Raw genomic sequence first — 24,245 nt, forward strand, 5'->3', positions numbered from 1 at the left:
CCCCTAAAGCGCTCAGACCCACTGGAACGCCTATGAAACTCCTGAAACGCTCATGAGACACTGTGGAACTCACATTAGACCTGGGGACCTGGGGGTCCCTGAGACGTCCTGGTGCCCGCTCAAATCGCATGGTGCTCGCTGAAACCTAATGTTGGCCCCTAGAACCTCTTGATAATCGTTGAAGAACTTATGAAACTCCCTGTGACCCTTTGCAATATCCCTTTGCTCTTCCCTGTAAATGCACGGCCGCCGTTGCCGTAGTTACTGTCATTATTAAAATTTTCATGTACAGTATTGGTTATAAATAGGGTCTTGGACCCATTGGGCAGGTGTACCTATTTTGGGCTATTCTTAGCCAATTTCATACCAACTGATTTGAAGTTTTGTATAGAGTTAGTGTACGTATCTCACCGTGCGCCAAACATTATGATTTTAGGTATAAAATTGACTTAGTTAAAGTGGCAAATGTCTCATCGATTTCGCCGCCTCCAAGAACATGGCCATTCGTAGCACCTTCTTCCAGCATAGCCTCCCGTATCGTTACACCTGGAGATCACCACAGCAAACGGAATCGCAAATCGACCACGTTCTGATTGATGGACGGCACTTCTCCGACATTATCGACGTCAGCACCTATCGTGGCGCTAATATCGACTCTGATCACTACCTGGTGATGGTTAAACTGCGCCCAAAACTCTCCGTTATTAACAACGTACATTACCGGCGGCCGCCCCGGTACGATCTAGAGCGACTGAAGCAACCGGATGTCGCCACCGCATACGCGCAGAATCTCGAGGCAGCGTTGCCGGACGAGGGTGTGCTCGATGTGGCCCCTCTAGAGGACTGCTGGAGTACAATCAAAGCAGCCATCAACAACGCAGCTGAGAGCACTATCGGATACGTAGAACGGAGTCGACGAAACGATTGGTTCGAAGAGGAGTGCAGAGCGGTTCTGGAGGAGAAGGATGCAGCGCGGGCGGCAATGCTGCAGCATGGAACCCGACAGAATGTGGAGCGATACAGACAGAAGCGGAAGCAGCAGACTCGTCTCTTCCGGGAGAAAAAGCGCCGCCTGGAAGAAGCGGAGTGCGAGGAAATGGAACTGCTGTGCCGTTCACAGGAAACACGCAAGTTCTACCAGAAGCTCAACGCATCCCGCAAAGGCTACGCGCCGCAAGCCGAAATCTGCAGGGATAAGGACGGGAGCCTCCTGACGGACAAACGTGAGGTGATCGAAAGGTGGAAGCAGCACTTCGACGAGCACCTGAATGGCGAAGAGAATGTAGGCACGGAGGACCAACCCAAGTAACAATGGTAGCTGAACAGTGAGAGTTAATGCTGAACAATGGTTGGTTAATGGTCCCAATAGCTGAATAAGCCGGAAGCTGAACATCTAGTTGAAAAGTAGCTTGTTGAGTTTACAAAGCATCTTTTGTTCAGCTTATCAAAGTATGTTGAATATGATACTCAATAGAATCTTATCCAACTTCTCTATATCCATTTATACAGCCTTTCTACAATATGGAAAGTTATGCGATAGGACTCTTTTATTCAGCCTTTAATGATAATAACAAACCATCAGTGAGAAAGTTGTGCGGATCATAATAATTCACAAAAATGCATTATAAATCAAAAATAACATTCAAAATGAATGATACTTTTCACCGCAATAAAAAAAAAGACGTGAGAAATGTGAAAAAGTGTTGAAGACGATATTTTCTGAAATTTAAGAATGGGATTTTGTCGTCTCAAATTCTCCAATTTACAAAGTACCTGGATTCGACATGATTAAGAATTTTGTGGTAGCAGATTCCCTTCATTTGCTTGAGCTTGGAATTATGAAATGTCGTCTCATTGGATGGCGAGATGGAAGTCTCGGATACGAAGGAAAACTGTGTGCTCGGGACATTGAAAAATTAACAACTTCCCTCATAAATACCCAACTTCCATCAGAAATTCATCGATCTATGAGAGGAATGGACTGCTTATCATTTTGGAAGGGAGTAGAATGGAGAAGTTTCCTTAATAACGTAGGGATTGTTGTCTTGAAAAATATTCTATATAGGCGTGTTTGTAAACATTTCTTGCTATTATTTGTTACAGTAACTATTTGTTCAACTGATGCTCATAAACAACATCGAAAAACTACTCAACTGATGTTTGAGAAGTATATTGAGGATTTCAAAACTATCTATGGGGTTGAGTACATTACAAGCAACATTCATAATTTAGAGCATGTTGTCGGTTTTTCCGCGTTCTACCGTTTCGACAACGGCGAAACAACCAGCGTTCGCTAAAAATAGATAACAGATACTTGTTATCCACACCGTGGAATATTAATTATGAATATTTACCTGTATTTCTGTTCATTTTCTCTGACTGCAGCAGTGTTTTGCGATAAGCGAAGCGAGGAACACTGAGCTGTAAACAAAACAATGATGATTTGACAGCTAGTCCATGAATTCGTAACAAAGCACTTCCAGCGCTTATTCAATCTCAACACAGCCTTTGTTCAAAATTGTTCAGCCTTTATTCAGACACGACGGTATAGCTTGTTCTTCCACAAATCACTAAGCTCGTACCATTTTAGGTAGAGCAGATGCTAAGGTAAGTGACTATGAATCAGTGCACCGAAGTTCGATTCTCAATTATAATCATCATTTATGTATTTCAATTTCAGCAACTATGAACTACTATTATACATCTAGACCAAGAGTCCTAGCAATTCTGGCTTAAATTCTATGGGACTAATTCTGTTTTTTTTTTTATTTGGCAGTGCTGCATAAATGATGATGAATTGCTGAACTAAAGATGATTAAGCGACTCTAAAGCTTCGACTGATCCTTGTCTGTTCTATAAATAGAATCATAAATCATTCCCATTTGCTGAATAAAGGCTGAAAAGCGTTCTTCGCTCGGATATGAGCGCTTCTTCAACCTTAATCCAGCCTCATGGAGAGCTCAAATCAACTTATGGCTGGATAAAATCACCAAAATTGGGTGTATAAGAGCTGAACAAATGTTTACAGTTCTTTTGCACAGCTTTTGTTCAAATTAAGGCTGATTAGCATAAGTTAGAGAAGCGCTTAATCAACATAAAATTGTTACCTGGGAAGGCAGCGGAGGAAATGACTATGTTGGTGCAGCAGAGGACGGGAACGAACCAACTCCCACGCTGAGGGAAGTTAAGGATGCCATCCACCAGCTCAAAAACAACAAAGCGGCTGGTAAGGACAGTATCGCAGCAGAACTCATCAAGATGGACCCGGAAAAGTTGGCCACCTGTCGGCACCAGTTAGTAGTCAAGATCTGGGAAACCGAACAGCTACCGGAGGAGTTGAAGGAAGGGATAATCTGTCCCATCCACAAGAAAGGTGACAAATTAATGTGTGAGAACTTTCGAGCGATCACCATTTTGAATGCCGCCTACAAAGTGCTATCCCAGATCATCTTCCGTCGTCTTTCACCTAAAGTAAATAAGTTCGTGGGAAGTTACTAAGCCAGTTTCATCGACGGCCGGTCGACAACGGACCAGATCTTCACCGTACGGCAAATCCTCCAGAAATGCCGTGAATACCAGGTCCCAACGCATCACCTGTTCATCGACTTCAAAGCGGCATACGACAGTATCGACCGTACAGAGCTATGGAAAATTATGGACGAGAACAGCTTTCCCGGGAAGCTGACTAGACTGATAAGAGCAACGATGGAGGGTGTGCAGAACAGCGTAAGGATTTCGGGTGAACTATCCAGTTCATTCGAATCTCGACGGGGACTACGACAAGGTGATGGACTTTCCTGCCTACTATTCAACATCGCCCTGGAAGGTGTTATGCGACGAGCCGGGCTCAACAGCCGGGGTACGATCTTCACGAAATCCAGCCAATTTGTCTGTTTTGCGGATGACATGGATATTATTGCTAGAACATTTGGAACGGTGGCAGAACAGTACACCCGCCTGAAACGTGAAGCAGCAAAGGTCGGACTGGTGGTGAATGCGGCTAAGACAAAGTACATGCTGGTAGGTGGGACTGAGCGAGACAGGACAAGCCTTGGCAGCAATGTTACGATAGACGGGGATACTTTCGAGGTGGTAGAAGAATTCGTCTACCTCGGTTCCTTGCTAACGGCTGACAATAACGTGAGCCGTGAAATACGAAGGCGCATCATCAGTGGAAGTCGTGCCTACTATGGGCTCCAGAAGAAACTGCGGTCAAAAAAGATTCACCATCGCACCAAATGTACCATGTACAAGACGTTAATAAGACCGGTGGTTCTCTACGGACACGAGACATGGACGATGCTCGAGGAGGACCTGCAAGCACTCGGAGTTTTCGAGCGACGGGTGCTAAGGACGATCTTCGGCGGTGTGCAGGAGAACGGTGTGTGGCGGAGAAGGATGAACCACGAGCTCGCTGCACTTTACGGCGAACCCAGCATCCAGAAGGTGGCCAAAGCCGGAAGGATACGGTGGGCAGGGCATGTTGCAAGAATGCCGGATAACAACCCTGCAAAGTTGGTGTTTGCTAACCATCCGGTTGGTACAAGAAGGCGTGGAGCGCAGAGAGCACGATGGGCGGACCAGGTGGAGCGTGATCTGGCGAGTGTTGGGCGTGACCGACGTTGGAGAGCTGCAGCTGCAAATCGAGTATTATGGCGGCAAATTGTTGATTCAGTATTATCATGAATTTGGTGTTAACTAAATAAATGAAAAGTGGCAAATGTCCAAGTGGTACAAGACCCTAGCCACAGACAAACAGACGTAACACTAGCGATAATTTTAAATCTTGATAGTTGTAGCTTTCACAACCAGAGGCGCACGCATCCTTTTCTTTGCGTTTGACATTTCACACTAGCGCCTTCTGTCGGCGATATTGCACAACTCAGTGTAGCGTGGAACATTTCCACCAGGTAATAGTAGTGTGAGCTGGGCGATGGATTTTCACGAAAATTGTTCTAGGTGTTACGTCTGTTTATCTGTGCCCTAGCTCTCTTTTTGACTTCTTTGGACATAAAGTATGTTCGTGCCTGCCACATGATATACCCATGTGAAATGGTCATTGGCAGTGACAATGACATTGGTCCCAGTGAGAATGTCACGCTAAGAAGAATAAGAAGAAGATGATGAAAAATAAGAGAAGAAGAAGAAGAAGAAGACGAAGAAGAAGAAGAAGAAGACGAAGAAGAAGAACAAGAAGAAGAAGAAGAAGGAGGAGGAGGAGGAGAAGAATCAGAAGAAGAAGAAGACGCTTGTAGTGCATAAAAAGAGGTTTTAGGGTATTTGATTCAAATGAACATAATTTGCCTGCGTGTATGCAACTGCCTAAGCTAACGTAAGTAATTTGTCGCACACATATCATTAAATTTAAACTTATTTAAGGTGGAACATAAGAAAATACAAATATGGCTGCCATAATGCCCAAATTGAACCCCTATCACGTTGCAAGAGCACTGATTTCGATTATCTGCTTCTTTTAGCAAGTGAGCAAACCCAGGATTAACTAAATGTAATGTGGTTCGATGCTTCGTTCATCAGTTTTGAGCAATTTTGTATGCAAAATTGAAAAAGGATTTCTTTATGTTTCACCTTAATGAAATCAATATCATTTTTTATCGAGTCTATCAAACATTTTCAAATATTATGACAATAAAAATGACTCTTTTCTGGTGATCTATTAATTTCTGGTTCTTTATGTCACATTAAGTTAACCCCTGCTTTGGCAACAAATTAGAACGCACCGCGCGGTTTCTTCGCTGGAACAGCTCCCGTGCTTTACATCGACCAATATAATTCACTCCTATAACAAGAACATTTTTGTTCAGCAACTGTGGCTAGTAGGTAAACAAATTTCAAGCCAGACTTCTAGGCGGGCATCAACCAGCCAGCGGGTGATGTCGGTTTGTCGCCCAAGACGATCCACATCGGTCGCGTCCCATTCGTTACTGTTGTTCAGATTATTATCATAATTTATTTCCTGCACCCGAGATGAATCTTCCACCTACATTCATACGGAGGTCTCGTGCCAGGCAGGCAGATCTGAACCGCGGCGGCGCCGTTTTCGAAGAATTTTCGGAATGATGGTTGCAGGGCGATAAATTTGTGCCGACGTTTCCCATACGGTAATTACACACTTAGTTTTTTCTGCCGACTGTCAGCAAAATAATTGCCGAGATCTGCACAGCCGAGCGCTCAGCAATCATCTCGGCAAAAGTTCAAATTGCTGTGCGATCGGCATTCTCGTATTTTGACGAAATGTCAAATGTTGCTGAAATCCCGGCAAAAATGTTGCTGTCTGCTCGGCAAAAAAAAAATCAAAACAAATCACGGCTTGCCGAGTGATCAGTAAGTTGAAACATTTCATGAATTCCCAAAATGCCAGTGTTTTTTCCTGGTTTACGGACAAATTTGTCTGTTTGTAGCCTTTTGTCATAAACTCAACATTGTTTTTGGATAATTAATTTTATTGTTGCGATTGATATTAAACCAAATATTACAGCGAAATAACTGATTTGCTCCGTCACTTGAAACACGGCTCGTCGAAATTACGTCTGACAAGGAGTCTGCTGCAAAAATATGTAAAAACATTAAGGTCCCACGCAGCAGATTCTTACCTTGATTCTTACATTATTTGCTCTTAAAACTTCCACGATACTGCCAACTCAGACACCAAAACTTGAATTAAAATCGTTTAAAATCTTGACTCGAGCTACATTCCCTAAAAACCTGCAAACACTTGAATTCAAGATGGTGCTAAAGAAAGATGCAAAGTGACAGCAGCTTTACTGAATATCAGCAAAACTGAATGCATTTGCCGAGATTTCGTCAAACGCGTTTGCTGATCTCGGCAAAAACAACGATTGCCGAATAGTTCAGTAATGTTTTTTTCCGAGTTTCGGTATTTTATGTTGTTGTTATGTATTCTCAGTAATTATTTTTGCCGAATATCAGCAATAAGAGTATAAATTGCTGAACAATCGGCAATTTATTCAGTTGCCGTTAGATCTCGGCAATTTAGATTGCCGAGATCGAGAATCGGTTTTAAGTGTGTAGGATGGCCCATTCAGTGCAGAATGCGCGGACGTTGCTCGATCGAGGTCTATGAACTGTTTGGTGACTCAATATATGGGCTTTTATTTTTAATTTTTACGATTCCTTATCTGTGGTTGACTTTATTTACGAAACGCCAAACTCAGCTGCAAGATGATCTGCAGCAAACACAACACAGAAGTGACGAGCGAAAGACACCTTTTGAAAATTATGAGACCAATTACAATTGACTGAGATATGTTTATCAAAGCGCCTGTTTTTTTTTTTTCACAGACAAATGGACGTATAAAATCGAACGCTTTTGGGAATATTAGTTGAGCATAAGTTTTACAGATACACGCACTCCAGACGCAAAGTTCTAACATACATAAAATTCAAAGCACTAGAAAAGTAACAACTGACCTGACCACGTCCATTAGCCTATGCTTCCATATTGCACTCCTCAACTTTTATCTCAAGCAAAATGAGTCACAAAGGCGTGCCGATTAATGGCTCTGCGTTGTTACACGTAAGAAAAATGTGCCCCATTGCTGATGTAAACATATTTACGAACGCCCGATACCAGTCACGTTTCTATGAGAAGTATTTTTCTTCTAACAAGATCGAACGGGGACCAAAACTTCCACCCACCCAAGGTTTAAAAATTCCGCGCCGTATATGTTTTGGTGGTGGAATTGATTTAAATTAATTTCAATGAGTTCAAATATTTCTGCGCCTCGTCGTATCAGCCAGCAGCTGCTGCTGCTGCTCTCTTTCTCTCGGTCTTATTGCGGTTGTGTTGTACAAACCGTGGAGAAACGACGACACATCTTACATATGGAAAAGTGTGCACTGGCTGCTATTGAGGCAGTGGTTCTCAACTTACTGCAAGTATTTTTGGTTTTTATTTTTGGTTCTACGGTGTTCAATGTATGTCTAAAGGCAGTGTAACTAAAATTCTAAAAAATCTAATTTGAGTAAAATTTAAAATACACCCGAAATTCCATTTAGATAATGAGTCGGGATTGCCTAAACAGAATTTTTACCTAAAAAATGGATTTCAAAATTGCAAAGAAGTTTGAGAAGGGCAAGTGGCTTTCAGATGCTAAAGGGAGGGGGCGGTGTTGATGGGTAAAAGCTTTCAGATGTAAGAGGGATTTCAAGGGAGTTTTTAGGAGGGGGGGGGGGATTCAGAAGCGTTTCCAGACTTCAGCTGCTGGTGTCAGGCGAATCAGATTAGTCATTAATGTGTCGAAGACAAAGTACATGATGGCAAAGGACTCTAAGGAGAAAGTAATGCTCCCATCTCCCCGAATTTCTATCTACGGTGATGAAATCGAGGCGGTAGAAAAATTCGTGTACTTTAGCTCACTGATGACCGCCAACAACGACAGCAGCACTCCCATGTACAGCAGAGGACACTCAGGCCTTAGTCTGACTGTGAGGTGAGGACCTGCTGTTGTTCGCATACGGATATCATTTATCAGGTCTAGTCACGTCTTACACATCCAAAATTCCCGAAGGAATCTCTAATGGAATTCTTGGAAGGAATCTCGGGAAGAATTCTGAGATGAATACCGTAAAAACTTATTGTAAAAAATCTTGTAAGGTATTGCTTGAAGATTCTCGGTATGATAATAGTAATCCTAGTAGAAATATCAGGAGGAATCGCTGATTGTTTTCATGGAGAAACCCCTGCAGAAAGTCTAGCATGTAGGTCATTTTCTAATAGAAACCCTTTCGGCACAATAATTTTAGAAGCCATAGCATGTAAACTTTTTGTGAGGAGGAGAATTTGCGAATGGACGAAACTTTTCGTGAGAAGAGGGGACAGGGATCTAAAATAACCATGGTCTACATAGTGTATGGACTGTTGCATATGCACTTTAACGGTTTTATTAACCCTTAAAGGATGTGGACAACTTTGTTGCATAGTTTTACTTATAGCTTTTGACCCAGTGGGTGGATTTCCAAAACCAAAATGTTTTTATCAAGGGGATTAGTTGTGCTATCATATACATATATAGAGATTATGTTATGCTAGAACATTTTGGAGATATAACTGGAAATGTAGTGTATACCACTTGTTCTTCAAAAAGGAATTCCACGGGATTTTCTCCTTGAGTTCCCCGAGTATTCCTCGGGAATCCTCCGAAGATTTCTCTAGGAGTTCATGCAAACCATATGTCTCATTTTCTGAATAGTTTGGATGATCCGGGAAGCTTCTAAGATGTATATTCAATTATCACGTGAATCAACTGATCTTCTGTGACTACCAAAACGCGTTATAGTGAGTTTAACGTGTAGCCGATGCTTTGTTACGAGCATCGATCTGAAGGCCTTAACCATAGAATATAAAAAAAATATTCTTCTGATATCACTGATGAGCTGGAAATTTATCTCCCACTACTTGTATTATATGTTTGAATCAAATGAGATAAATGCTGATATTAATTCACTGGATAGGTAATTACAAATGAAAACCGTATATTTTAGGTTCCGAATGGTTTGGATGACCTAGAAAAGCTTTAAGTCATATGATATACGGTCGAACTTATCATCTATGTCTACTGAAACACACTGCACCAAGTTTTGAACGTGTAGGGTGCTTTGTTACGAGTGTAGATCTGAAGGCCTTAACCACTTAATACTGAAAGGTGACCTCCGATATCACTGATGCTCTGGAAACTTCTCTCCTATGGCTTGCACTACGTGTATGAATCAAATGGGCAAACTCTGATGTTTGTACACTTCTGTTGATATACCATTTCAAATTCAAATCATATTTCTCAACTTCAGAATAGTTCGGATGATTCAAGATGGCTCTATGATGTGTATACAAGTATCATATGATGCAACTGATCTTCTATGACTACCAAAACGCACTATACCAAGTTTTAAATGCACCCGATGCGTTATTACGGGTGTAGATATAAAGGACTTAACTCCAGAATGATTTGGATGGCCTAAGGTATCGCCATTGATGTGCAGTTAGTCTTTTATACTCTGGTTTACATGAATGGTTCTAACGAAATCAGTTCTGACATTCATACATAAGTTTGATATAGTATTACAGATAAAGGCCTTACTCCTGAGCTCTTTTAAGTTGCCTAGAACATCACCAGGTCATGACTACCATCATTTCATGTTTCAAAATGTATATTTGAATGTAATTCAGCAAGTTCAAGTGATTTAAAAAGTAAACACAACTATTTGTATTCAGTAGACAAAGTTCAAAACTTCTGGACGTTTTGGATAACCTGGAGATCTATGTTACATCTGTAAAAGGACATAAGACATTTCTATCTAACAGCCCCAACCCAAACAAAGAATATTGTGCAATTTACATTGAAATATATCACATGTACATATAAATATAACGCGGAATCGAATGAAGAACAAGTGGTGTACACTACATTTCCAGCTATATCTCCAAAATGTTCTAGCATAACATAATCTCCATATATGCATATGATAGCAAAACTAATCCCCTTGATAAAAACATTTTGGTTTTGAAAATCCACCCACTTGGTCAAAAGCTATAAGTAAAACTATGCAAAAAAGTTGTCCACATCTTTGAAGGGTTAAAGACGCCATCTTTATATCTCTTCAACGAGCTGAGATAGTACGAACAGAAGCATGTTGAACATAAGTGCCATCTATTTAAAGGTTATTCACTCCAAAATGACCTAATTACCTGGCTAAGGCTGGCCAGATAAACAACCTGCAACCCTTCTTTTCCGCTCCTGGTCCACAACCAGGGACTTCGTTGAAAAAGTTTGCTGAAGCAAACACTTCGCATTCTTGTTAAATGTCGCACTTCGTTCCGAATCGTGTCGAAAGCTCTGTCTCGCCGGTTCGTTTGCAGTCATCGCGCGGTAAGCCTTTCCCATGTTCGTCGGTCGATGTCGTTACCAGTTCCCCATCCACCGCCTGCCAAAGCGTGGAAGTGATAACCCAATTTTGGCAGGCAACAGTCATTCTGTCAACAGCAGTGAAAAAAGTGAAAGTGGATCACAGCCGAGTTCATCTCCGAAGCACTTTGCCAGAAAGTTCGTTTGAAGCGGACAAAGTTGAACTCACCAGTCAGTGGGATCGAACAAGCCGTCGTTAACGTCCGCTACACTGTGACACTATCGGAAAGGAGTGGACATCATCATCGGAGCTGCTCTGTTCTTCGATCTTCTCGAGCACGATCGCATCTCGCTTGCCTCTGGCTATCCAACGCTACAGAACACAGTGCTTGAATACATGGTCTGTGGAAAGCTAGAGCAGCCAACGCCCGAAGTAACAGAAGCACAGACCTGTAACATATGCATCGATGACAGACTCGATATCCAGCTCCAGCGTTTCTGAAAAATTGAGAACTTCGATGACGGTGAAGCACTCACTCCAGATGAACAGTTTTGCGAAGACCACTTCCAAAGCACCGTCACTCGTGACAACAGTGTCCGTTACGTCGTTCGTCTACCGTTCATGCAAGAAAAGGTGTCGATACATGGAGATTCGTACACCGCTGCGCTGTGAAGATGGAGAAAAAAATCATCGTCGATGAAGATCTCCGTCGCAGCTACACAGAATTCATGGAGGAGTATGAGAGTTTTTCCATCCGCATCATGCCATCCTGCTACTAGAGCGTATGACCACTAAATCGTGTGTGGCCTCGATATCTCTGAATGCAGCACTGTACGTCGGACCAACGGTATACTCCACTGACGTTATCTTCCTTCTACCACGTTTCGCCATAACTGCCGACACAGAGAAAATGTTTCGACAGATTTGGGTCCATCCGGATGACCGAAAATTCTTTGGCGTAACAGTCCATCGCACAGTGTTCGAAATCGATGATTTTACGATCAAAATTAAATAACTTTTTTTAGGTTAGTTCTAGGGGTTTGGCGTGTTCTACAAAGTTTTTCTGCATGTTAAAAAGCGTCTTTTGATAAAATGTAATAAATGATTAATCCCCCTAGAAGTGAGATAAAAATTTTATTTTTTCGAAAATTTTTTTAGAGGTTTGACGTCTTCGGAAAAGCTGTAGCCCATGATAAGAGAACAAAAATCGTAGAACATGTCAAAGCTCCATCTCTTACGGTTTTCGAGATATGGAGCGTTTTGTGCGAAGTACCCCTAAAACTAGTTTTTTCAGTGTAGCTTCAACAGATAAAATCCTACAGTTTTGTGACCTTTTACAAACTTGTTCAGGACGTCAAAATACACATTTCTTCCAAAGATATCAAGTCATTATATCTTAAAACAAAAAAGTTATAGGCAAATTTATCATATTTTAAGGTGTACTTTCACCTTAAGTAACTATTTCCGGCGCAAAATGGCGCAGATGGCTCAGTCGGTAGTTGAAAGATTAGACTTTTTACTACCACTTGGGTGTGGAAACCCTCGTGGGCAATAGTGGGAAAGGTGGTTTAAATACATGACAAAAACTAATTGTTTTGCCTGTAATACAAGAAAAATAAATAAAAAATTAATAATTTAGGATCCCGCAGTAATTTTTACTGCATTGCGTAATTTCCAGCAATATTTTACGACATTTTTGAGCATGATTTATTTATTTATTTACTTAAATTAGCGACACTTTACGCCAAAGGTGCATTCGTGTCGTTTTTGAGCATTGTTTTTACCTAACAGAATATTGTATTCATGATTTTGAATTCATTTTGTTTACTATCTAATGATCAGGCAATTTCTGATAAAGTTACTTTAAAATTACCTATTTGAAGTTTTTTTTGGAGCAATATTCAAGTTATGTAGCGCTAGAAATAGGAAGAAGGAAATATTAAACAGTTCAAGATGTGCAACAAAACACAGAGTAGATTTTTTTTTCTCATCTATTTATATTTATATTTGTATTTATGCTTTTTCGGTAATCCACGAGTTTGACTTACACCTGCGAAGCAATTGAAATATATCAGATATAAGTCAATAAAATACAGGGTGTGAGAAATAATGCGATGGTTTTTTATTTCAAATATTATTTTTAATCTCTTGACGTTAAACAATTACATGTTTTGACCTCCCATCGTCTGCATCATGAGTTGATTGAAGTATTTTTTATATTTTTTACAGCACTTTTCACAAAAATCGAGTTGAAAATATTTTTTTTTATCAAATTGATCATTTGATATAAAAAGATCTACTTTATTTTCACCAGAAAATCGTCAAAATATGTATTGAAAAATGTAAAATCATAACTACCTTAATAAGAACTGCAAAGGTATTTATCAAAACGCATTTGATATTCTAACCACCGTAGCCCTTCAATTGTATGACTATTGGGTAGAGGGTAGGTAGTCATTCGTTTGGGCATAGATAAGTTGTCATAAGTTTGAAGAAATTCAATACTTTTATTTAGAACTAGCTTTAGTTATAACTCTCGGGAACAATATTTTGTCCTTATGTTTTAATTTTTAGGGATAAAAACTCACTGGTTTTTGTAAAAACGTTGTAAAATATTGCCGGAAGAAACACAGTGCAGTAAAAATTACTGTGGGCTTCTTAATTATTTTTTTTTTAAATTATTTTTCTTGTATTACAGGTAAAATAATTAGTTTTTGTCATGTATTTAAACCACCTTTCCCACTATTGCCCACGAGCTTTTCCACCCCTAAGTGATAGTAAAAAGTCTAATCTTTCAACTACCGATTGAGCCATCTGCGCCATTTTGCGCCGGAAATAGTTACTTAAGGTGAAAGTACACCTTAAAATATGACAAATTTGCCTATAACTTTTTTGTTTTAAGATATAATGACTTTATATCTTTGGAAGAAATGTGTATTTTGACGTCCTGAACAAGTTTGTAAAAGGTCACAAAACTGTAGGATTTTATCTGTTGAAGCTACACTGAAAAAACTAGTTTTAGGGGTACTTCGCACAAAACGCTCCATATCTCGAAAACCGTAAGAGATGGAGCTTTGACATGTTCTACGATTTTTGTTCTCTTATCATGGGCTACAACTTTTCCGAAGACGTCAAACCTCTAAAAAAATATTTCGAAAAAACAAAATTTTTATCTCACTTCTAGGGGGATTAATCATTTAGGGGCCGTTCATAAACCACGTAGACTTTTTGGGGGGAGGGGGGGGGGGGGGTCTGGCAAAAGTCTACGCTCCATACAAATTTCAAAATTTTTGTATGGACAAAAGTCTACGAGGGGGGAGGGGGGGGTCTGAGATGGCCAAAATATGATCTACGTGGTTTATGAACAGCCCCTTATTACATTTTATCAAAAGACGCCTTTTAGCATGCAGAAAAACTTTGTAGAACACGCCAAACCCCTAGAACCAACCTAAAAAAAGTTATTTAATTTTGATCGCAAAATCATCGATTTCGAACACTGTGCATCGGAACTGATCCGCACGTACCAACAAAAACCGTCACCTACGGTCTTGCAAACTCATCATTCCATGCTGCTCGCGCTTTGAACCAGCTAGCCGACGACGAAGGCAACGATTCCCGCTGGAGCCTACGTAGACGACGTGATTACTGGAGTTTCATGGCTTTTCAGGAGGTATAAGGGTGTCTTCAGAGGGTCGCAGGTGAATTTCACAGAGATATAATGCAGGTTTCAGAGGCATTTCAAAGCGTTTCAATTTGTTTCAGGGCGTTTCAGGAGTTTTCACTGGGATTTAAGGGGTCTTCAGAGCCTCTCAGGTGAATTTCACGGAGGTATCAAGATGTTCCAATGCGTTTCAGGGCGTTTCAAGAGGTTTTACAGGAGTTTTAGGGGGCTTCAGAGGTTCTCAGGTGAATTTCACGGGGGTTTTAAAGGGGTTTAAATACGTTTCAGGGCGTTTTAATGCGTTTCAGGGCGTCCCAGGAGGTTTCAGATGAACTATAGGGGCTTCAGAGGCTCTCAGGTGAATTTCACGTAGGTTTCATAGGGGTTTCAGAGGCGTGTCAAAACGTTTCAAGGGCTTTCAATGCATTTCAGGGCATCTCAGGAGGTTTTAGGAGTGTTTTGGGGGGCTTCAGAGCACATATCTACAAGAGGCTGTGTAAGCATGAATTTCATTCATAATGCTCCAATAGATCACTGATTGCAATAAGTGTAGAATTAGCAACTAGTTAAAATACACATAAATAAAAACAAAAAAAAACTGATTGCAATTGTAGATCAGATGGCCTTAACTTCAGTGAGTTCTCGGATATTCCTATTCAATCATAGAACCGACCACTTGATAGAACATAGATGCCTGGGGCTGTGTGAGTATAAACCTCATTATTAATGCTCTCAGATACAACTAGTAGCCATCGTAGGTTCGATGACCTATACTCAAGGGAATTCTTGGAGACCCGTAAAGATTCTTCGAACTCAAAACTTAATATATCATAGTTGGTTGAGGTTGTGTGAGTAAAAACCTTAGTCGTCAATTTCTTAGAGACTACCAAATACGTTAGTGGATCCGATGACCTATACTCAAGGAAGTTCTTGGAGATCCTCAAGCTGGCAATGAACTCACCACTTGATAGCACAGCGCTACATGAGGCTGTGTAAGCTTAAATTTAATTTATAATGCTCCAATAGATCACTGATAACACTTGTAGATCAGATGGCCTCAACTCCAGGGAGTTCTCAGATATTCCTATTCAATCATAGAGCCCACCGCTTGATAGAACATAGATGCCTGGGGTAGTGTGAGTATAAACCTCATTGTTAATGCTCTTAGATACAACTTGTAGCCCTCGTAGATTCGATGACCTATACTCAAGGGAGTTCTTGCAGAACCTTAAATAATCATTTGTAGATCCGATGACCTATACGCAAGGAAGTTCTTGGAAATCCTCAAACTAACAACGAACTCACCACTTCACAACACATAGCAACATGAGGCTGTGTAAACATAAATTCCATTCATAATGCTCCAATAGATCGCTGATCACGCTTGTAGATCTGATGGCCTTAACTCCAGGGAGTTCTCGGATACTCTTAAACTTTTAATCCTTAAACACCCCGTAAACGTCCCTTAACTCTTAATTCTGCTTTTTTTTCCGTAAACCAACTTTATTTGTAATCCTAAGTACTCCAACTGCTCTGAACACAATCAAATTCTATTTAGGTAACGCTACCTAAATGGTGGGACCTAAATGGATCCTACCTAAATGGAGGTTTCAGTGTATATCCTATTTAAGATAACACATAATCAACAATAATACACCAGACACTTAAGAGGTGGATCCTCAGGTTATGTAGGGGTCGATCTAACGAAACCTCATTCTCTCTTTTCCTTAGCTTCACGGTACGCCTGTGGTGGCAACAATAGTCACTCAACTGGCAGTACTGAACGCGTTCCTTACATCCAGAGTCCATTACTGCATAGTAGCAAATCTCCCTCCTCTGACGCTGAAGCACTATCTCGGTGGTCTTCGTAACCGACAAGATAGCGTCTACGGTCGAACTCCCCTTCCGGGAGCCGAACTAGTTACTCGAGAGACCATTTACCTACACCCTCAGTGTGCCTCAACAGTCTGTTGAGGAAGATCTTTTCGAGCACCTTTCCCGCCGTGTTGATCAACCATATTGGTCTATATGACAATGGGTTTCCGGGTGATTTCCCCACCTTTGCCAATAGTACCAGACTCTGCCGCTTCCAATCCTTTGAGAAAACTCCCTCGTCCAAGGATTTCCGCATAGCAGACCCGAACATCCCGGGAACCTCTGCGATAGCTACTTAGGGCCAGATTCGTAACTCCGTCCGAACCCTGGAACCTTACACACGCTAAGAGACTTTGCTAGCTCTGCAAGTTCCTCACCAGAAACTCTCTCTTCATCGCCAGTTCCAGTCCCCAGCTGTCCTACGAAAGCAGGCCAAGGACTAGTATTATGATGCGGAAAAAGCCCCTCGATGATCCCTCCTCCACCATCTCCGGAGAATGCTCTGCAGGAACCATTACACCTCTTGCACATACCTCTTGTCTTGGTCATCACGATCCTGTAGGCATCACCCCCACGGATTCGCGTTGGAACTCTGACAAAGACCTTCAGAGCAGATCTTTTTGCATGCCCTTATATCGGCCTTCAACATGACTTTGGTAGTGGCGAACACCACCCGCCGTTCATTTCGCTCTTCTTCATTCCGTGCTCGCTGCATCTACCACCTAGACCGTAGGCAGGCGCGGCGCAGGTCCAAAATCGCTTTGGTCCACCAGTAAGTCAGCGGGATCCCTTTTCAAGGGTGAACTATTGCCAAGGCATGGTCGCATCGCACGCACGCGAGAGCACCGCTACCAGTTCGACCCCGCTTAACCCGAGTAGGCTTCGCTCACGGCGGAGCGAATACCTCATCGTTGAAGTATGATGTCTTCCCCCTACCAGGGCTTGGACTTGGCCTAGTCACCTCATCCTCTACCCACTGCTTGCTGTTGTTGTAGTCGATACTGTAGCGAATCACTTATAGGTGATCGTTGTGAGTGTAGCCATAGTCTACCCTCCGGTTCGGACTACTTGTTAGGCCAGGACTACAAAAGGTAATGTCGATAATCGACTCTGCTCGGTTCCGACTAAAGGTACTTTTGGTACCAACATTAGCCAGGCCGACATCTAGTATGGCCAGTGCAGGATCTGACCCCGCTGGTTCGTGAAACGGCTTCCCACTTAGGCACTGAAACCACCCGCTATTATTACCCATCGGCCTTCGCCCTGTCAGCACGGTCGTCATACAGTCCAGCATCTGCAAAAACTGCTCGATCGACCACCGCGGACAGCTACAGAAGAAGTCCCCGTTTACTTCGACGACCACGAAGCCAGGTAGTAGACACCAATTCCTGAGCATATCGCCGCCATTTTTCTCGGTATGGGTTCGCTATGATGGCGATATCCGTCCCCACTCAGAAAATGCCTGTCAGAACAGTTGAGCTGCGCCACATTGATTCAGGTTCAGCTGCGTTACCTGCACTGTGATTTGTTCACTACGGCTTTTCCGAAGGCCGGGCACCTTGAACCACCTTGGCACCTTGGATTTCCCCGAACAAATCGAACACGTAGCTGGACTCGTGCAGCCTTGTGCCTAATGGCCTTCGGCGAAGCATCACTTGCACAGTTTGCTCCTGCCAGGGCCTCTGCAGTCCCATGACTTGTGTCCTAGTTCAAGACACCTGAGACAAACCTCCGGTGGCTCATGCAAGGTCAGTTGGCGTACTGACCAGCCCACCTTTAGCTTCCCTACTTCAAGGGACTTATTTGCGTCCGCCATAAGGGTCTCTAGTTAGCCTAGTGGTTAAGGCTATGGATCGCCAATCCGGAGACAGCGGGTTCGATTCTTGTTCCGGTCTTAAAAAATTTCTCGACTCCCTGGGCATAGTGTATCATTGTACTTGCCTCACAATATACAAATTCATGCAATTCTTCATTACACCAACGAACCTAACCTCAAAATGACTGACAATTCTCAGGTCATTTTGACAGATGTAACATGAGCATGAAAAGTACGGAAACAAGATCGATAGAGTAGAAATAGTATCCGTCTTTTTCATGCATGTGTGTGGTCCGTCAAAATGACCTGAGAAATGTCAAAGATTTTCATGGCTAGCTTTGTTGGTGTAATGAAGAATAGCAGGCAAAGAAAATCCTTCATTTAATAACTGTGAAAGTGCTTCAAAGAACACTAAGTTGAAGAGAGAATCGATGCTTCATGAGCCTCTGCACGAATCTGGCGTACTGCTCACTCCCACAGAAAATTTGAAAACAGTTCGCACAGTAAAAGTCAAATGTGACTTTTACTGTGCGCGGTGTTTTCAAATTTTCTGTGGGAGTGAGCAGGTCAGGGCAAATTCGTACAGAGGCTCATTGCCTCTCAATGACAATGGAGTAGTACGACATGCACTAAATACTAAGGATACGGGTAATGCCACAAAAGATCTAAATACTGGTCGCAGTGGCTCACCCGAACAGAAACAAAATAAGGTTACCTATATCCCCCTGCCTGGCCCTTCCGAAGTCGAACGGCTGCGGCGGCTACCTGCTCCTCGCACTGTTGCCGCAGTACCGTGACGATCTCTTCCGCTCGTCTAGGTTCTACACCTTCAGAGTCACCTCCGCTGTAAGAGCCCTTACCTCGACCCCTTCGCTAAGGATCGACCTCTTCCACCTGACTTTTGTAGGTGGCACGTTACTTGTCACGCATGAGCTCAAGGATCATTTCACCCGTACGAGTGCGTCCAATACTGCGAACGTCGGCTCCCAGATAGACCTGTGCGCTTCCGACACTTTATGTCCAATGCCGACGCCGAACGAGGTATCGGTGTTTGTCACGATATCGATTTTCATTTTTCACGCCAGTGATCAGAGCACGAACAAAATTATGTTTACATAAAGTTGAGATAAAAAAAAATCTCACGATCACTATCATAAGAGTTTGATTACAATAATTGATTTCTCAACTGTGAGAACACACATTCACATCTCCCCAAAGTTTCTTCAGAGATTCTTCCTGAAGGATTCAGTAATGCCTCCAGGAGGTCCACCTGGGATTCCTCCAGAAAATTCTTCAGGTGGATTTTTTTTTTTCAGTAGATCTCTCAGGAAGATCTCGACAGGAGTACCTTCAGAAAATCTTTCAGGAGAATTCAGGGATGCCTCCTAGAGATACATCAGAGATTCATCCAGAAGATCCTTCAGGGATTATCATAGAAGATCCTCCGGAGATTAGCCTGAGAACTCCTTCATAGATTCCTTCAGAAGTTCCTTCAGGAATTCCTACAGGAGTTTCTTTAGGAACTAGTCCAAGAGTTTCCTCAGAGATTCCTCCAGGAGATCCTTCAGAAATTCCTGGAATTTGTTCAAGAATCCCTTCTGAATTTTTTTCGGGGATTTCTCTTGGATTTACTTCGGGATTTTTTAGAGAATCTTTCAAAAGTTCTTTGAAGGATTGCTCCAGAAGAGCCTTCGGTGATCTCTCCAGGAGTTTCCTCCCTAATAAGTAGCTCCAGGAGGACTCAGGGATGCCTCCAGGTCGTCATTAAGAATTCCTTCAGAAATTCCCTAAGCTATTCCAACCGGAGTTCGTTTCGGTATCCTACAGAAGTTCCTTCAGGAGTTCCATCAGAGATCCCTCCAGTAGTTTCAGAGGTTCTTGTAGATGTTTCTTCAAAGATTCCTCCTAAATTTCTTCAGGGATTCCTACAGAAGGTCCTACAGAGAATCTTAAACGAAGATCCAAGGATACGTCCAGGAGTATTCAAGTATTACCTCAGAAGTTTATTCAGGGATTCCTATATAAGAGTTCCTTCCAAGATTCCTTCAGGATACCCTTGAGAAGTTCCTTTAGGAATTCTTCCAGAAGTTCTTCCAGGGATCATTCCTGGTTTTTTTTTCAGATTGTAGATTGAGATTTTTACCAGGAAGACTCACGGATGCCTGCAGGAGTTACATCAGAGATCTCTCCAGAAGCTCATCCAAGAATTCCTACAGGAGTTCCTTCAGGGAATCCTGTAGGAGTTCCTTCAATAATTCCCTAAGGATTATAGTCAGGCAAGTCTCCAGGTTATTCTTGAGGGTTCTTTCTCGGAGCTTCTACAAGAATTCCTCATGTACTTCCTTCTGGGATTCTTCCAGGAATACCTCCTGCAAATCCTTCCCCCTACCCGGAAAGATCCGCTGAAAATCCTTCGAGGATTCCGCCTGTAAATCCTTTGGATATTCCTACCGGAATTCCTTCAAGCATTCCCCTGAAATCCCTGCAGGGATTTCTCCTATAATTTCTTTGGGGATTCCTCCTAGACTTCCTTCAGGTGTTCTCCTGGACTTCCTTCAAGGTTTCCTCCTAGCTTTTTCCTGGAATTCTCTCGGAGATTCCACTTGGAATTCCTCCAGAGATTCTTCCAAGATTTTCTTTTGGGGTTTCCTCCTAGACTTCCTTCGAGAATTCCTCCTGAAATTCTTTCGGGGATTCCTTCTGATATTCCGTCGTATTTCTTTGGTGATTCTTCTTTGAATTCCTTCGGAGATTCCACTTGGATTCCTCATGAAATTCCTCTTGGACTTCCTTCGGGGATTCCTCCTAGAATTCATTCTGGAGTGTCTCCTGGAATTGCTTTGGGATTCCTCCTGAGATTCCTTAATGTATTCCTCCAGGACATCCTCCATGGATTCCTCTTATATTCTTTCGGGGCTATCTCTTGATATTCTAACGGAATTTTCTTGATGATTTCTCTCAGAATTCTTCCGGAGATTCCTCCTAGATTTGCTTCAAAGATTCCTCATGAAATTCCTTCAGGAGTCCTTCTGGAATTCCTTTGAGGATTTCCTTCTGGAATTTCTTCTGTGATTTCTCCTAGAATTCCTTCGGGGATTCCTCCTGGAATTCATTCGGGGATATCTGTTTAAATTCCTTCGAGAATTCCTTTCGAGATTTTTTCTGGACTTCCTTTGGAGATTCCTCTTGAAAATCTTTCGATAATTTCCCTTGGAAATCCTTCGGTGATTCCTCCCAGAGATTCTTCAGAAATTCCCTCTGGGGATCTTGCATGGAATTATCCTGTAATTTCTGCGAGGATTCCTCATGAAATTCTTTCGGAAATTCCTCCTAATATTCTCTGAGGGATTTCTCCTGGAATTTCTCCAGAGATTTCTTCTCGATATTTTTCGTTGATTCCACCTAGAAATCCTTTGGGGTTTCCTTCTCGATTTTTTTGTTTTAGAAATCCCGCTGGAATTCCGTTGGGGATTCCTTCTGGAATTTCTTTGGAAATTCCTGCTGTAATTCCCTTAAGAATCCCTTCTTGAATTCATTCAAGAATTCCTTTGGGGTTTCCTTCTCGATTTTTTTTAGAAATTCCCGCTGGAATTCCGTTGGGGATTCCTTCTGGAATTTCTTTGGAAATTCCTGCTGTAATTCCCTTAAGAATCCCTTCATGAATTCATTTAGGTAATCCTCCTGGAATTTCTTTCGAAGATTCGTCCTGGATTTCCTTCTGACATTTCTCGAAAACTTTTATCAGGGATTTTTTTTTAGAATTTTCTGTTTTCGGGTGGCTTTTCAGTCTAGCGTAAAATCAAGACAAGTGCTACTTGTTTAATTTCGACGTTTCGGCCATTGGACTCGGCCTTCTTCAGGGGATCTGATAATTTATTATTAAGACATGACATTATACATTTAAATTTGACGAAATACTTTTTTACAAAAAACTCACATAAACTTGCACCGTCCCTCGTATGCTGCTAAAAGCTTTGCGCTGAATTGTCTGTTTTAATAAAGTTCTTTTCCTGGACACCTAGTTTTAAAATGTATAACAGTTAGTTGTGCAAAGCTTTTGCCTACCTCTATCTGGTGTACCGCATTTGGTTTGGTTTCGCGGTTGCGTTGGTGGATAGTCGTATGAAACATACGAAAACTAAAAACCTGACTAGTTACTATGACACAAAAAATGGACACTAATATACAGAGAGATCTTAACTAAATGGAGAACAATAATGTATGTGTATAATTAATAGAGATTGTTACTGTGTATGGTGAGAGGGAGAGTTTCTGTTTTGCTCATTATTCATGGGTGGTATTGGTTGGCTCTGGTATTGTGGGTTTGTAGTGGATTGCTGTTGGTTGATCCGGGCTATTGGAGGGGTTGACGTTGAGGGTGGTGGGGTGTTTGTTTTGATTCTGCTTCTGGATTTTGTTGCTATCGTTTGGAGTAAACCGGTGTATATTGCACTTATTCCTTCTGTGTCGGTCCTGTAGTTGACTGTTGATGGTGTGTTTTGGATGTGGAGGCATTCTAGCATTAGAAGACGAGATGCTGCAAGCGAACGATCGATGCTCTTGGTTTGATCCAATCCAAATTGGTGTTTGTATTTTATACAGTGATCTACCAATGCTGTTTTGTTAGTATTATTAACCACTGCTTCATCATTGTTTGTGTATCCTTGTTCCAATAGTCTGTTGAGCTTGTTTATATTCGACTTGTGTCCACTGAGTCTGGTAAAGTTAAAGATCCAGTCGAATCAATGCTACACCACAATGTGATCTATAACATCCCCTGCCAGAACTGTGATAGATGTTATATAGGCATGACGTCCAATAAACTGAAAACCAGACTCAGTGGACACAAGTCGAATATAAACAAGCTCAACAGACTATTGGAACAAGGATACACAAACAATGATGAAGCAGTGGTTAATATTACTAACAAAACAGCATTGGTAGATCACTGTATAAAATACAAACACCAATTTGGATTGGATCAAACCAAGATCATCGATCGTTCGCTTGCAGCATCTCGTCTTCCAATGCTAGAATGCCTCCACATCCAAAACACACCATCAACAGTCAACTACAGGACCGACACAGAAGGAATAAGTGCAATATACACCGGTTTACTTCAAACGATAGCAACAAAATCCAGAAGCAGAATCAAAACAAACACCCCACCACCCTCAACGTCAACCCCTCCAATAGCCCGGATCAACCAACAGCAATCCACTACAAACCCACAATACCAGAGCCAACCAATACCACCCATGAATAATGAGCAAAACAGAAACTCTCCCTCTCACCATACACAGTAACAATCTCTATTAATTATACACATACATTATTGTTCTCCATTTAGTTAAGATCTCTCTGTATATTAGTGTCCATTTTTGTGTCATAGTAACTAGTCAGGTTTTTAGTTTTCGTATGTTTCATACGACTATCCACCAACGCAACCGCGAAACCAAACCAAATGCGGTACACCAGATAGAGGTAGGCAAAAGCTTTGCACAACTAACTGTTATACATTTTAAAACTAGGTGTCCAGGAAAAGAACTTTATTAAAACAGACAATTCAGCGCAAAGCTTTTAGCAGCATACGAGGGACGGTGCAAGTTTATGTGAGTTTTTTGTAAAAAAGTATTTCGTCAAATTTAAATGTATAATGTTATGTCTTAATAATAAATTAACAGATCCCCTGAAGAAGGCCGAGTCCAATGGCCGAAACGTCGGAATTAAACAAGTAGCACTTGTCTTGATTTTACGCTAGACTGAAAAGCCACCCGAAAACAGTTCATTCTACAGTCGAACCTAATTTAGAATTTTCTGCAGGGATCTCAAATGTCGCTGATAAACAATCATTAGAAATCTGATCAATCCTTGGGAGACATTTCCGACAAAAGCCTTGGAGATTGTTTTGGGAACCACTGCCTTTAAACCACTTGAGACTGCTACTGCAGATCAAACTGTCTCGTGTTCTACTCAGCGAAGCGAATTGAACCTCAGATGTTGCTACTGCTA

At 41.8% G+C, this 24,245-nt stretch overlaps 1 protein-coding gene across 1 annotated transcript in view; it reads left to right on the forward strand.

Moving 5' to 3' along the window:
* LOC109412587 (L-dopachrome tautomerase yellow-f2) overlaps positions 1-24,245 on the forward strand; it is a 439,236-nt gene that overhangs the window by 189,026 nt on the left and 225,965 nt on the right. The gene's annotated exons all lie outside the window — the stretch shown is intronic.

Source organism: Aedes albopictus, chromosome 1, assembly GCF_035046485.1.
Source record: "Aedes albopictus strain Foshan chromosome 1, AalbF5, whole genome shotgun sequence".
Lineage (NCBI taxonomy): Eukaryota > Metazoa > Arthropoda > Insecta > Diptera > Culicidae > Aedes > Aedes albopictus.